Here is a 15,774-nt window from a genome sequence, read left to right as displayed (position 1 = left end):
TAGGTGCTGTTCTTTCAACTTGTGCTGTGCTTCATTTGAACATTGCAACAGGCCCCAGACAGAAACGGGATCAAGGTGATTTATTGAAAGGACAAACAACTGGAAGGTTTGGGTCATTCCTATTAACAGAGAGGAGGTGTTCCACATAGCAGTCACCCAGTATGTGTTTGGTCTCATCAGTGCGGCATGGTGGCTCAGTGGTTAGCACCGCTGCCTCAGAGCACCAGGGACCTGGGTTTGATTACCCCCTTGGGCAACAGTCCGTCTGGAGTATGCACATTCTCCCTGTGTCTGCGTGGGTTTCCTCTGGGTGCTCCGGTTTCCTCCCACAATCCAAAGATTTATCATGTTAGATGAATTGGCCATGCTAAATTGCCCATAGCGTTCAGGGATGTGCAGGTTAGGTGCAATAATCAGAAGTAAATGTAGTGTAATGGGTCTGGGTGGGTTATTCTTTGGAGGGTCAGTGTGGACTTGTTGGGCCAAATGGCCTGTTTTCAACACTGTAGGGATTCTGTGAGTCAAATGGTATTTCACCTGAAATGTGTGTTAGGACAGAGAGGTGATCGGGAAAATGCTATATAATCTGTGATCATTGAAGGTGCCATGGGGAACCATTTTCCCAGATGTTAGGCTAACCAGTCCATAGTTTCCTGCTTTCTGTCTCCTTCCCTTTTCCAATTTGATGGACTCCTCCCAGAATCCAGTCAGGTCTGGAACATTTTGATCTGGAACTTTCCCTGTGCAGTGAATTCTTGTAAAACTCTTGGATGCAGGCCATCAACTCCAGGTAACATAGGAGAAAGTGCGGACTGCAGATGCTGGAGATCAGAGTCGAGAGTGTGGTGCTGGAAAAGCACAGCTGGTCAGGCAGCATCCGAGGAGCAGGACACTAGACATTTCAAGCATGAGGTCTTTCATGATGAAGGGCTAATGCACAAAACGTCAATTCTCCTGCTTCTTTAATATTCTCTCTTGGTTCTTACACCCATGAAGAATTAGTTTAAACTCTGAATTGAGTTAGTTTAGGATACTATAAACATCCCAAAATATATCAAAGGAGAATCAATGTTTCTTATGCCCGAAATGGCGATTCTGCTGCTCCTCGGATGCTGCCTGACCTGCTGTGCTTTTCCAGCACCATGCTCTTGACTCGCGGTAACATGCCTGCCTTCAGTCCCATATGTTTGTTAATTACTTTGGCAGATAGAAACTGTTACAAGACCTTTCCTCCTATTACTACCGTGGTTATCAGATATTTTGGGATGTTTATAGTATCCTAAACTAACTCAATTCAGAGTTTAAACTAATTCTTCATGGGTGTAAGAACCAAGAGAGAATATTAAAGACAAATACCTAGCTGCACAAAATACAGGAGAGCTCTACAATTTGGCATGTTAATAAGTAGAGTTGAACAGAGTAAAGAAGAAGTTCAAAATGTTCTAAATCAGGCAAGCATTCTATTTACTACACTCTATGCATTCACATACATAATGTGGTAAGTTATAGGCATAGATTGTCATATGGAAATATGACGTTGTGGCTATCATACCGACTTAGCAACAGAATTGGGTGTTGAACATCCCTGGTTACAGGGCTTTCAGGAAAGTCAGGGAAGTCAGAAAATGAGAAAAGCTGGTGAAATTAGTTATTTATTGTAGTATTGGATAGGGAAGAGCTCCAAGACAGTTCAAGCATAGAATCAGCGTCAAAAAGGGTGGTGCTGGAAAAACACAGCTGGTCAGGCAGCATCCAAGAAGCAAGAGAATTGGCGTTTGAGCATAAGGTCTTCATTAGGCAAGACCTTATGCTCGAAATGTCTAGTGTCCTGCTCCATGGATGCTGCCTGACTGGCTGTGCTTTTCTAAGCACCACACATTTTGACTCTGATCTCCAGCATCTGCAGTCCTCACTTTCTCCCAGCTAAGAACCAATTTGGCTACAGCTATGAAACAGACCATCAATTAGTGGGAAGGATGTAGAAGAACAAATGTGCAATGAAATTACTGTGAGGTACAAGCATTATAGAGTATTTATAATTGGGGTATTTTTAACATCCGAATAAAAACTGGGATAGTGGTAGCGTTTAGGGCAGCAAGGGACAAATATTTTCTTAGATTGCGTTCAGGAGAAATTCACACAGCAGTCAAATGTGTCAAATTCAACAGGAAATGAGGCATTGCTATATCTGGTTCCTTGGGAATGAGGTGGGCCAGTAAGTCAGGTGTCAGTGAACATTAAGGGGGCAATGATCATTGTATTGTAAGGTTTCAGATGATGGTGAACAAGGACAACATACAAACCAGGATAAGACTAATTAACTGGGGGAGATACAACTTCCATGGGACAACAACAGAGCGGGGCTGGAGAAACTGGATCCAAAGGTTGGCAGGACAATGATCAAAGAAGCTAAATAACTTTAAAAGGCAAGTTGGCTCAGATACAGTTCCTGCAAAGGGAGAGGTGGGGCAAACCAATCTGGAGCTTCCCTGGATAAAAACAGAGATGGAAATGAAAATTAAGAAGAAACGTTGTGCTTAAGACTGTTGGCAGGTGGAAACTGCATTTGATACAGTGCTGTAACCAGTAGAATGGAGAAAACAGAAAGCAAATAGGAGAAGCAAAGAGGGATTATGAGAAAATACTGGTGAAATAATTCCACCGAGGCCAGTATCCAGTCACCATGCCACCCTTTATTTACATGTGGAGAGTCCTTGACACTGATCCAGCTCACTCAGAGCCAGCTCTCATACTGAGCAGGATGTCTAACACTGCTGTTCTTATCTGTCAGCCAGAGCTCCCTGATTGGACCAGATTAACAGCCCCAATCACGGAACTCATATTCTATGAGGTCCAACTGGCTGACTTTGTTGCAATCATTACATCCCTCCCCTTTTGAGTTGGAGGACACAGACTGGTTATTTTTTGTAGCTACTCCTGGGGTGGTTTAGTGCCAGGTCATGTTCCGCCAACTCCGGCTCTGATACAGACAGTGTGTAATGCTCAGTAGCTCTCCTCTTGGACCCGGAGCATCTCAGAAGAAAATCATTCTCCTCTTTAGGTGGCAGTGGCATTGAGGTGGTGACATCTACTATGTCCGTCTCAGATTCCGAGGTATCTTCAACATTTGACGGACAGGGAGAACCCAAAGGTTCCAGAACTGTCAGGGAGGTTGTTGAGGAGCCGGGCATGCTTTGTTCCTGCATTGTTTGTGAGGTTGCAGCTTTCAAGTGGTCCATGTGCTTGTTCAGGACTGTCACACCAACCCAAACTTTATACATCACTGGACCTGACCTCACAGTGACCATCCCCCTTATCCATGCAGTGCCATTCCTTGGTTCCTACACCAAAACTTTGTTACCTGAAGCAACTGTCTGTCTCACTTTGCGAATTCTTGTGCTTGGCATGGGTGTTTCATCCTCCACCCCAGGTCCAGGAAATCAGGTTTAAACTGATGTGGAGTCTTCTCCACATTAGCAAGTCTGCTGGAACTATCCCTGTAGTTGCATGTGGGTTGGTCCTATTATAATCAAATAGGAACCGGGACAGTTTGATATCGAGTCAACCTGTAGGCTGTTTAAGTCTGCTCTTTCTGCCAGACCATTGGATGATGGAAGGTATGGAGCTGTCCTAATATGACGAATCCCATTTGACTTTAGGAATATTCCTGCTGGTAAACGATGGCCCAGTATCTGTTACCAACTATCTTTGTATGTATTACAAAAGAGATGCTCAGTTTTCTATTGAGACCCATGTTTGACGAATGAATGCTGTGCACATCCAGCCACTTTGAGTGGGTGCCCATAAGGACTGAGAAAAATGAGCCCATGAAAGGACCTGCACAGTCAATGAGTAACCAAATGCGGGGTTTACCCAGTCATTCCCTTGAGTGTGGGGGAGCTGCTGGTGATAATTTTTGTCCTTGTTGGCACTCTGGGCACTTGCCCTCCAACACGGTGATGTCTGCATCCATTCCTGGCCATCAGGCATAATGCCTCACCAACATCTTCATTTTGGAAACCCCTGGATGATCCTAGTGGAGTTCAGCCAGTATCTGGTGGCGACCTTTTCTCGGAACAATGACTTTTGTCCCCATATTGATATGCCGTCCTCTGCTGCAATCCTGTCCCCCGGGTCCTAAAAGGTTTCAGTTCGGTTTGTGACGGCATTTTGATTTCTGCCATCACCACCAGCTGTTTCAGTTTTTCCAGGATCAGGTCCTCCTGCTTCCAAAGTCTGATATTGTCAGCATGACTGGAAGTGTGTCCAGAAAATGTAAAACCATTACAAACTCTTTCAGTACTGGTGTTACTGGTGGTGTATCTGCTGGTAAGACACAGCTCTACATCTCCCAGATGGCATTCCAACTTATAAGTGTAATCACTTAGTATTAGAGTTGAATTCAGCCTGAAGCTATGGGCAGCACTGCCTTGTACTCCTTAAGTCAACCGAGCAACGGAATGACTGGGTAAACCCTGGATTTGGTTACACATTGACTGTGCAGGTCCTTTCATGGGCACAATGTTCTTACTCCTTGTGGACACCCATTCAAATTGGCTGGATGTGCACTGTGTTCATTCGTCAAACATGGGGACTCAATGGAAAACTGAGCACATCTTTTATAATACGTACACTCCCAGAATACTTGGTAAATTTATGTCCGTAAGGTATTGGTAGAACTTCTTGACTCCAAGTATGAACTCAGATTTCTCCAGTTTCCTCATTTCCCCTCCCCCCACTTTGTCTCAGTCAAATCCCTCGAACTCAGCACCGCCTTCCTAACCTGCAATCTTCTTCCTGACCTCTCTGCCCCCACCCCAGTCTGACCTATCACCCTCACCTTGACCTCCACCTATCGCATTTCCAACGCCCCTCCCCCAAGTCCCTCCTCCCTACCTTTTATCTTAGCCTGCTGGACACACTTTCCTCATTCCTGAAGAAGGGCTTATGCCCGAAACGTCGATTCTCCTGTTCCCTGGATGCTGCCTGACCTGCTGCGCTTTTCCAGCAACACATTTTCAGCTCCAAGTATGACCACCAACCTTCCTTTTCTATCTGGGCATTTTACACTCTGCATTAGCCAAAGTCTTGGATGCATATGACATTGAGCTAATGTCATATGAGCTAATACTATCCCAATTCAGCATACGGAGGCATCACATTTCAATACCAGGTATCGCTTGGGATCATAGTGCACCAACACTTTAGAGGATGATAGCTGTTTCTTCACTTCCCTGAAAGCTATGGCTTGGCTGTGTGACCATTTACAATAACGGAACCCACATTCTAGAAGTCTACCTGGCAGACCGAGTTACAATCATACTTGGTCTCGAACATAAAGAAGAATAGTGGCACAGTGGTTAGCACTGCTGCCTCACAGCGCCAGAGACCCGGGTTCAATTCCCGCCTCAGGCGACTGACTGTGTGGAGTTTGCACGTTCTCCCCGTGTCTGCGTGGGTGTCCTCCGGGTGCTCCGGTTTCCTCCCACCATCCAAAGATGTGCAGGGTCAGGTGAATTGGCCATACTAAATTGCCCATAGTGTTAGGTAAGGGGTAAATGTAGGGGTATGGGTGGGTTTCGCTTCGGCGGGTCGGTGTGGACTTGTTGGGCCGAAGGGCCTGTTTCCACACTGTAATCTAATCTAATAAAAAAAAATAATTAAATCTTATACAGATACATAAATAGTAAAAGGATGGTAAAAGGAGAGTGAGAACTGATTAAGTACCAATGATTAGCACTGCTGCCAAACAGTGCCAGGGACCCAGGTTCAATTTCAGGTGACTTACTGTGTGGAATTTGCACGTTCTCTTGTTGTCTCCATGGCTTTCCTCAGGGTGCTCTGGATTCTTCCCACAGTCCAAAGATGTGAAGGTTATGTGGATTGGTTTTGCTAAATGTGGGTTTATGGGGATAGTGTAGGGGGTGGGTCTGGTGGGATGGTCTTCAGAGGGCCAGTGCAGACCCGATGGGCCAAATTGCCTTTATCTGCACTGTAGGTACTCTACAATTCTAAAAAAAATGAGATTTAGACATGGAAACAGACCCATGGGCAGGGTATTAAATAAATACTTGCAGAATAACCAGAAGGCATTGTGGCACATCAGAGAGGGGGAAAATTACTAGGAACCACATATATTAATGCACAGAGACTTATTCCTTGCAGAGAGAAAGAATGTGTGAATGTATTGTAGCTGTTTCAACATGACAAAATACAGATTCTGGATTAATGGTGCTGGAAGAGCACAGAAGTTCAGGCAGCATCCGAGGAGCAGTACAGGTTGTTCTGCTATAACACATGTTTCATTAATGTGAACTCACAATAATATGACTGACGAATTGAGGATACTGTTTTTAAAGCACGAACCTTTAAAGCGTACATTGGTTATAATGTGACTCTGGCTGCATTTTTTTAAATGGTGCTGCTATTATGTGATTTTTCTTACAATATGGGATTGTACAAGAATGGAATACCATGTTATAGCAGAAGTGACTATAGGAGACAGCCTTTCACTGATTAATTTCCCAAGGCTATACCCTGACCAATCAGATCCAAACTGCTGGTCTGAAGTCTAACAAAGCTTGGCAGTTAACAGTAAATTATCATTAACTGCTGTTTTCCTCATGGCAACACCTCAAGCAATTGGAGTTCGCTTGTCAATGAATCAGCAGACTCCTTTCATACAGTATGAATATTGGTTTTCCCCTTATATTGGTATTCTTGCAAATTATCCTGATGAATGTAAGATGAAAAGATTTGACAAAAAGAAGTTCTACATTTCCAAATGAATAGGGGAATATTTCTGGATAGGTTCAACAAGCATAAGCAATAGCTAAAAACCAAGCGGCTTGTCATTTTTGATTTTTTTCCTTTAAGCAAATGTCTTTATTATTTACAAACGTCTGTGTTTCCCTCTGTCAGCTCTCACAAAAACCTTTATTCAAGAAGAAATGCAGGTATTGTGCTCTTGGTTCTATGTCAATGAACCAAAACCCTCTGCCTGGAAATGTTACAGGAGGGAACTCAGGTAATTTATTTTTCCCTGTGGGAAATCCTTTGCCATCTCTTGATAAGTCACCAAAGGATGAAAACTTACTGAGTGATTAATTGCAGGTACAAAAATCTGGGCACTGTTCTACACTGTAGGCTGTGTCCTTGAGGCAACATTAATGCCTGTGCATGACACACAAGGTGAGGAGTGCTGTTCAAAGGGAGGGAAGAATCCACTGCAAATATAAAAAGGATTCGTATTTTATAGCACCTGTCACAGCACTATCACATCCCAACATGCTTTGTAGCCAATGACAACCTTTTGAAGTGTACTCACTCTTGAAGTATCAGGATAAGCACTGGCAGAACACCAGGGAGTATTTTATTGTACTCCTTTGAATAGAACCTCGAGGTCATAAGTTTCCAACTAAAGGGGTAGATGGTGCTTTGAGTTGATAGCTCATTTTACAGTGCAGCAGTTTGTCAGTTTTGTACTGGATTGACAACCTGGGTTATATACCCAATTCTCAGAAGTAGAAATATAAAAAAACACAGAAAATAGGAGCATGAGTAAGGCATTTGGCCTTTCGATCTTGGCTGATCATTCAAATCTATACTCTACTCCCAGTTTTCTCCCATATCCTTTGATCCCCTTCACATCAAGTGCTGTATCTAGCTCCTTCCTGAAATCATGCAATGTTTGGCCTTGACGGCTTTCTGCGGTAGGAAATTCTACGCTAGGATTCAGACTCAAAGGCAAGTGTTTTACCGGGAAAGCCATTTCATATTTATGCATCGCTCAGGCATAAATGGTTCCGACAATGAGTTTTAGAAGTTTAATATTGAGAACATATAAAATATCAGGATTACATATGTCCCTATTGCACTGAAGGGAACTAGACATCAGATATATGGGCAGTGGCTAAACCATTAGAAGGGACTTTGTAGCATTTTACGGCAGAGCTATCTGTCAGCTTTAATTTGTAGAAGTTAACCACAAGCATGAACTATCATTTTCAGAATAATGAATCACACAGCTCTGTAGTGATGTCCATTTAAAAAATTACTGTCTGAAAGATAGATCGAGCAGATATTAATTATTTCCAAAGGAAAGTTAAAAGTAAAAAAAATATAAACAGTCAACGTTTCAGATTGCTGTGATTAATAATTCTGATAGCGTTTGGATTCAAGTTATTTTAATCACAGGCATCCAGCTGGGATGCAATGTTCCTATGTCAAGATGTCATCCATTCTTTATTTATAAATGTCCAAAAAAATCTTCAAGTTCTTTGGAAATGATGTGCTGCGAAATACTGCAACTCAGCACACAGCTTATTCACTGTGTTAATGTCAATTCCATTGGAGATTGAGCTAAGGCTTTAAGACATCTGCACCAGTAATGACATTGGAAATCACTATTGATGCGTGACTTTCCAGTGTCCTCCACTTGTTTGGTGCTTCTTATAGAAGAGCTGTTACTATTACCAAGCTGCTTCAGTGGTCCGTAGAAAGGATGTTAACCTGCAGAAGCAACTTCACTATGAAAAATAGATTGGGATGTGGAACATAAAAGCAGACAGGCAGCTCAGTGAAGGTCCTTTATCTCATCGAGTGATGGGATATGCGTTCCCACTCCCAAGATGGCAGACAGTAAAGGGTTTGATCATATGCAGCTGTCTTATAAGAAGGGTATAAACAAGCAGAGAACTCCAACAGGAGAAGGCAAGAGACATAAATTAGATTAGATTTAGATTACGTTACAGTGTGGAAACAGGCCCTTCGGCCCAACAAGTCCACACCGACCTGCCGAAGCGCAACCCACCCATACCCCTACATTTACCCCTTACCTAACACTAGGGGCAATTTAGCATGGCCAATTCACCTAACCTGCACATTTTTGGAAAGTGGGAGGAAACCGGAGCACCTGGAGGAAACCCATGCAGACACGGGGAGAATGTGCAAACTCCACACAGTCAGTCGCCTGAGGCGGGAATGGAACCCGGGTCTCTGGTGCTGTGAGGCAGCAGTGCTAACCACTGTGCCACCGTGCCGCCCACAGGCCAACTTACATCAATTTTCTCGCATAGATTAAGAGTATTACTACAGAATTCCTACAGTATGGGGACAGACCATTCAGCCCAACAAGTCCACAGTGCCCCTCCAAACAACATCCCACCCAGGCCCAAACCCCTACTCCCTGTAACCCTGCACCTCCCATGGCTCGCACACTGAACTGACACATCCCAAACACTGCAGGGTAATTTAGCACAGCCAATCCACTTGGACTGTGAGAGGAAACTGCAGCACCTGGAGGAAACTCATGCAGACACAGACAGTCACCGATGGGTGGAATCGAACCCAGGACCCTGGCACATGCTACCATGCAACCATCTATTACATAGACTTGTGAGATTTCCCTCTTACTGAAAAACAGTGTTGAGAGGGACCACTTTAAAATTCTACACAGAGAGTCTCGACAGTGCCAGATTTTCCCTCTCCTAGATGGGCAAACGCACATCAGGCTAACTCATAAATACAGGAGTAGGCCTCATATGCAGAAATGTTGATCTCAACCCAGTCACTGGCAATCTTTAATGATTTGTGAAAGCAGGAGGATTGCGAGTCTACACACAATGGTCCTCACATTACTAGTTACCAGTGAAAGTGGACACCTTAATCCCTCACATGTTTGATGAATTTGGAGTAGCTTCTAGTGGTGGCATGTGGGGGAAACCCATCTGGAGTTGGAAAATGTTTAACAATAAAGTTCAAGAGGTGTTGCCAAATTCATATGTCACACAATACTAAAAGTTTAATCATAATGCAATGTCTCATGATATTAAATCACAGTGATTGACGATTTGACACAATTCTTAAAAGTGAAAGTGACCATTAAACTGACTAGCGTTGTTAATGTGGAAAGATCTCGGATGCACTAAAGTACATCATCCAGTAGCTAAATTGTACTTTTGTATCAAACAATACTGACATTTAGTTCTGACTTGCAAATTGTTCATCCTGAGTTAGTCTTAATCAGTGTTCAACAACTCAAGAGTCATTCCTCCTGTTTGTAAGCATGAACAGATTGCTGAGTACTTTCAATTACTTCAAAGGCTCTGGAGATTTTGTCGAATCTTTGTGCAAAAGATTCTTGACTTATACCTGCATGGCAGAGTTTCAAACCCTATAAATGGATTCAGTTCAGCAGGGCCTGCTGATAGATCATTCAGTTGGATCTCATAATACAGGATTCTTTGAGATTCTAATAATATCGTCAAGTTAAATAAAGAATCATTCAAAATCCATATTCCAATTAAGTGTTCATTTAATCAACAAAATACATAAAAGTGCTTTTACCTTGACAGCTGTATTTGTTGAAAGGAATCCATCTGCCAGTTTTGGATGCTAGTCAAGCATGTATTATAAGGATTAGGTAAATCTTTGAGATTCTAATAATATTGTCAGTTCAATAAAGATTTACCAAATTTGTTATAGCTCTCTTGAGGTCTGGACACAGTGGAGCTAACTGAGTGGGTATGGAAGGTGGTAGTGCATGGAGATATGGGGATGAGTTACTGAAAATAGGGAGGCAGAGAAAAGAGAGGGCCATAGAGAGAATTTCAGGGTATAGAGGAATTTGGTAGGTTGGCAGGATTTGTAAAATGGGGAAAGATTTACAAGGATGTTGCCAGGGTTGGAAGATTTGAGTTATAGGGAGAGGCTGAACAGGCTGGGGCTGTTTTTCCTGGAGCGTCAGAGGCTGAGGGGTGACCTTATAGAGGTTGACAAAATTATGAGGGGCATGGATAGGATAAATAGTCAAAGTCTTTTCCCTGGGGCCGGGGAGTCCAGAACTGGAGGGTATAGGTTTAGGGTGAGATGGGAAAGATATAAAAGGGACCTAAGGAGCAACTTTTTCACTCAGAGGGTGGTACGTGTATGGAATGAGCTGCCAGAGGAAGTGGTGGAGGCTGGTACAATTGCAACATTTAAGAGGCATTTAGATGGGTATATGAATAGGAAGGATTTGGAGGGATTGGGCCGGGTGCTGGCAGGTGGGACTAGATTGGGTTGGGATACCTGGTCGGCATGGACGGGTTGGACCGAAGAGTCTGTTTCCATGTTATACATCTCTATGATTGTATGACTTGGGGTGAGGATTAGGTAACATTGGACACAACTGTTGGATCTGGGACAATGGACCAAGGGTCAGGACTTCTGACCTACCTGGCTTAGTGTGTTCCCCGCAGTGCCATACCCAACTTCAAGAGGTAGTGGTCTCGTGTCCAGCACCCTCTCCCTCCCCCACCCCCCACCCACCACCACCCCCTACACTGTGAGTATACAGTTTGTGGATGCCAGGGGACAGAATGTTGGGAATATCCTAACTCTTGAGTTCCACCTTGAAGAGGGAGAAATTGACACTGCAAACAATACCTCACCACCTTGCTGGCTGGCTGGCTTGCCTCCTCTCATGGTGTGAGTGAGGTTTCTGAGTCTCAGGAGGATTGAGGCAGACAAGGATTGGAGTGGGGTGGTGACCAGGCTGATTGGAGAGATGAAGAACAAGGTGATGAGCTGTGCAGTGAGGGGTTGAAAGTGGGATAGCCAGAGAGCCATAGAGATGTACAGCACAAGAACAGACCCTTTGGCCCAACTCGTCCAAGCTGACCAGATATCCTAAATTAAACCACTCCCATTTACCAGCATTTGGCCCATATCCCTCTAAACCCATCTATTCATAAGCCCATCCAGATGCCTTTCAATTGTTGTAATAGTACCAGTCTGCACCACTTTCTCTTGCACCTTATTCTATACACACACCACCCTCTGCGTGAAAAAGTTGCCTCTTATATCTTTCCCCTCACACCCTAAACCTCTGGTTTTGGACTTCTCTAACCCTGTGGAAAAGACCTTGTCTAATTACCCTGACCATGCCCCTCATGATTTTATAAATCTCTGTAAAATTATCCCTGAATCTCCAACACTCCAGGAACAACCCAGCTTCTGCCTATTTCAGCCTCTCCCTACAGCTCCTCCCTATCCCTCCAGCCCTGGCAGTAATTAGAAGGCAGCAAAAACAGTGTCTTTTGATACAGACTGCGTCTCACCAGCAGTAATTTCACAGACATGATGATTGCATGGGTGGTGAGTGCAGTTGCCACGTCAGAAAATGCAGCTTAAACTAAAAGAATACAAATAGTATACACAAACATCAGCCTCTCTTGAGTACGCTACATATTTCCATATTTTATGGCATGCATTTCTAGGAGATTGCTACATCCAATCTGGCTGTCATATTTGCCTACAAAACAACAGCAACCACATTTCAAAGCCACTCATTATTGGTAAATGCATCAGGGCTTCCCATGGCGGGAAGGAATGAGATCAAGTTGTTCCTGTCATTCTTTCTACCTGTTCCTGTAACAAGTAATCATTACACATAATCTTTTTCCTGATGTGGGCTTTGAATTTGGAGTGCACTGTCAGTACAGCCAGTGGAAATGGACCCAGCAGTAATTTCCAAAAAGGATAAGTGTTTGAAAGATGAACAAAGTATTGGCCCTTGATGTCTGTGCTGACTCTTATTAGCGAAATCTGCTCTTCATATAAATGGAGGAGCAGATTACCGTTTGAGGAAGCCAGCACAGAACCCAAGCCCTTAATCTCTTCCTTTTCTACTATGTTATTCCACAAGTTCATAACTGCACTATGCGTGGGATTAACTAAGCTGTAAACAGCCAACAGGTTGCTTGAGATCTTTCACTTCCACTGATAAAGGAGCAGTAAATTTCAAACGATGAAACAAGATGTGTCACATTGCTTCAAATGTTTGAGTAGCATGAGGAAGGTGCTAACAAAGAAAGGAGTTTGATTCACAAAATGGAAAGTGTAGTCCATCTCAGGAATGTTATTCAAATATCATACCACAAATGAATGTAGTTGTAAGTATTCAGCGTCACTGTGGGTGTAAAGGGTTTATTATCATGTTGGAAAAGGTGATACTGCAAGACCCAAAGCTCTTGCAGTAACTAACGGAGCTAATCACAGAGGGTGGCATTTTGATAAAGTCATCCACAACACAACTAGCTAACGTCACCCATCATTTCACTGCAGCTAAGCACCAGGATCAGTCATAGAATATTTTGTACAGCAGCATTCAATAAGTTTTGCAGTTTTCTCCAATGTCACTGTTGGTAGACCTGATGTAGACTGAACATAGAGACTGTGTCTTTTATTTTCATGATGTTGAAAATTATGGATTGAAACAGGGAAGAATTGTTTTAAAACCAATGTTTTAAAAGATTTTTGCATATTTTAAAAAGAAAGTCACCTGACACTCATGGCAAGCGTCATGTATATCATTATTTTAAAAAGCAGTTAATTAAGAACATAGTACATAGAACATAGAAAAATACAGCGCAGTACAGGCCCTTTGGCCCTCGATGTTGCACCGATCCAAGCCCACCTAACCTACACTAGCCCATTATCCTCCATTTGCCTATCCAATGCCTGTTTAAATGCCCATAAAGAGGGAGAGTCCACCACTGCTACTGTCAGGGCATTTCATGAAATCACGACTCGCTGAGTAAAGAATCTACCCCTAACATCTGTCCTATACCTACCACCCCTTAATTTAAAGCTATGCCCCCTCGTAATAGCTGATGCCATACGTGGAAAAAGGTTCTCATGGTCAACCCTATCTAAACCCCTAATCATCTTGTACACCTCTATCAAGTCACCCCTAAACCTTCTTTTCTCCAATGAAAACAGCCCCAAGTGCCTCAGCCTTTCCTCATACCATCTTCCTACCATACCAGGCAATATCCTGGTAATCCTCCTCTGCACCCGTTCCAGTGCCTCCACATCCTTCCTATAGTATGGCGACCAAAACTGCACACAATACTCCAGATGCGGCCGCACCAGAGTCTTATACAACTGCAACATGACCTCAGGACTCCAGAACTCAATTCCTCTACCAATAAATGCCAGTACGCCATATGCCTTCTTCACCGCACTATTTACCTGGGTGGTAACTTTCAGAGATCTGTGTTCATGGACACCAAGATCCCTCTGCGCATTCCCACTACCAAGTATCTGACCATTAGCCCAGTACCCTATCTTTTTGTTAATCTTACCAAAGTGAATCACCTCACACTTAGCTACATTGAACTCCATTTGCCACCTTTCTGCCCAGCTCTGCAGCTTATCTATATCCCGCTGTAACCTGACACATCCTTCCTCACTGTCAACAACTCCACCGACTTTCGTATCATCCGCAAACTTGCTCACCCAACCTTCTAGCCCCTCCTCCAGGTCATTTATAAAAATGACAAACAGCAATGGTCCCAAAACAGATCCTTGCGGAACACCGCTAGTAACTGCACTCCAAGATGAACCTTTACCATCAACTACTACCCTCTGTCTTCTTCCAGCCAGCCAATTCCTAATCCAAACCTCCAACTCACCCTCAATGCCATACCTCCGTATTTTTTGCAGTAGCCTTCCATGGGGAACCTTATCAAACGTCTTACTAAAATCCATATACACCACATCTACCGCTTTACCCTCGTCTACCTCCTTAGTCACCTTCTCAAAGAATTCAATAAGGTTTGTGAGGCACGACCTGCCCTTCACAAAACCATGCTGACTATCCTTGATCACATTATTCCTATCCAGATGTTCATAAATCCTATCCCTTACAATTCTCTCTAAGACTGCCCACAACAGAAGTGAGACTCACCGGCCTATAGTTACTAGGGTTATCCCTACTCCCCTTCTTGAACAAGGGAACCACATTTGCTATCCTCCAGTCTTCTGGCACTATTCCAGTTGATAACGAAGACATAAGAATCAAGGCCAATGGCTCTGCAATCTCCTCCCTTGCTTCCCAGAGAATCCTAGGATAAATTCCATCAGGCCCAGGGGACATCTATTTTCACCCTTTCCAGAATTTCCAACACCTCTTCCCTACGTACCTCAAAGCCGTCCATTCTAATTAATTGTGACTCAGTACTCACATCGGCAACAATGTCCTGTTCCTGAGTGAATACTGACGAAAAGTATTCATTCAGTGTCTCCCCAATCTCTTCAGCCTCCACACGCAACTTCCCACTACTATCCTTGACTGGACCTATTCCTACCCTAGTCATTCTTTTATTCCTGGACATTGAGGGCATTGAGTATAAGGATAGGCAAGGTATGCAGCAGCTTTATAGAATGCTAGTTAAAATTGCATTTGTTTGAGAATGTCCTATTACTGTTATTTGTATGCAATTCCTGCCACTTACCCTGTGATGGAGAGCTAAGATGGTCAAAAATTTATAATGACTTGTCAGTTGGTTTCCAGACTTTAACAAAATTAAAGTAAATAATTTAGATATTGCGTACAGTTCTGGTCACCGCACAATCAGAATGATGTGGATGCTTTGGAGAGGGTACAGGAAAGGTTTACCAGGATGTTGCCTCATATGTCGGGAATTTAGCTGTAAAGAAAGTTGGACAGACTGGGTTTGTTTTCACTGGAATGCCAGAGGTTGAGGTACGACCTGATAGACGTTTATAGGATTGTGAGTGGCATGGATAGAGTGGAAAGTATGAGGCTTTTTCCCAGGGTGGAGAGGACACAGGTTCAAAGTTGTTCAGTGGGGGATGTTTAAAAGAGATGTGCGAGGCAAGTTTTTCACATAAAGGGTGGTGAGTGCTTGGAATGCGCTGTCAGAGGAGGTGGTGGAAGCAGACACAGTAGTAGCGCTCCAGAAGCACCTGGACGAATACATGAAG

At 43.5% G+C, this 15,774-nt stretch overlaps 1 protein-coding gene across 1 annotated transcript in view; it reads right to left on the bottom strand.

Annotated features, from left to right (window-relative positions):
- Positions 1-15,774, bottom strand: part of il1rapl2 (interleukin 1 receptor accessory protein-like 2) — a 1,049,350-nt gene that overhangs the window by 10,956 nt on the left and 1,022,620 nt on the right. The gene's annotated exons all lie outside the window — the stretch shown is intronic.

The sequence above is a fragment of the Chiloscyllium plagiosum genome, unplaced genomic scaffold (genome assembly GCF_037043375.1).
Source record: "Chiloscyllium plagiosum isolate Xiang-an unplaced genomic scaffold, Cpla_swu_hap1 HiC_scaffold_11, whole genome shotgun sequence".
Lineage (NCBI taxonomy): Eukaryota > Metazoa > Chordata > Chondrichthyes > Orectolobiformes > Hemiscylliidae > Chiloscyllium > Chiloscyllium plagiosum.
The sequence above is the reverse complement of the archived record's forward strand: the minus strand, read 5'-3'. Positions and strand labels throughout refer to the sequence as shown.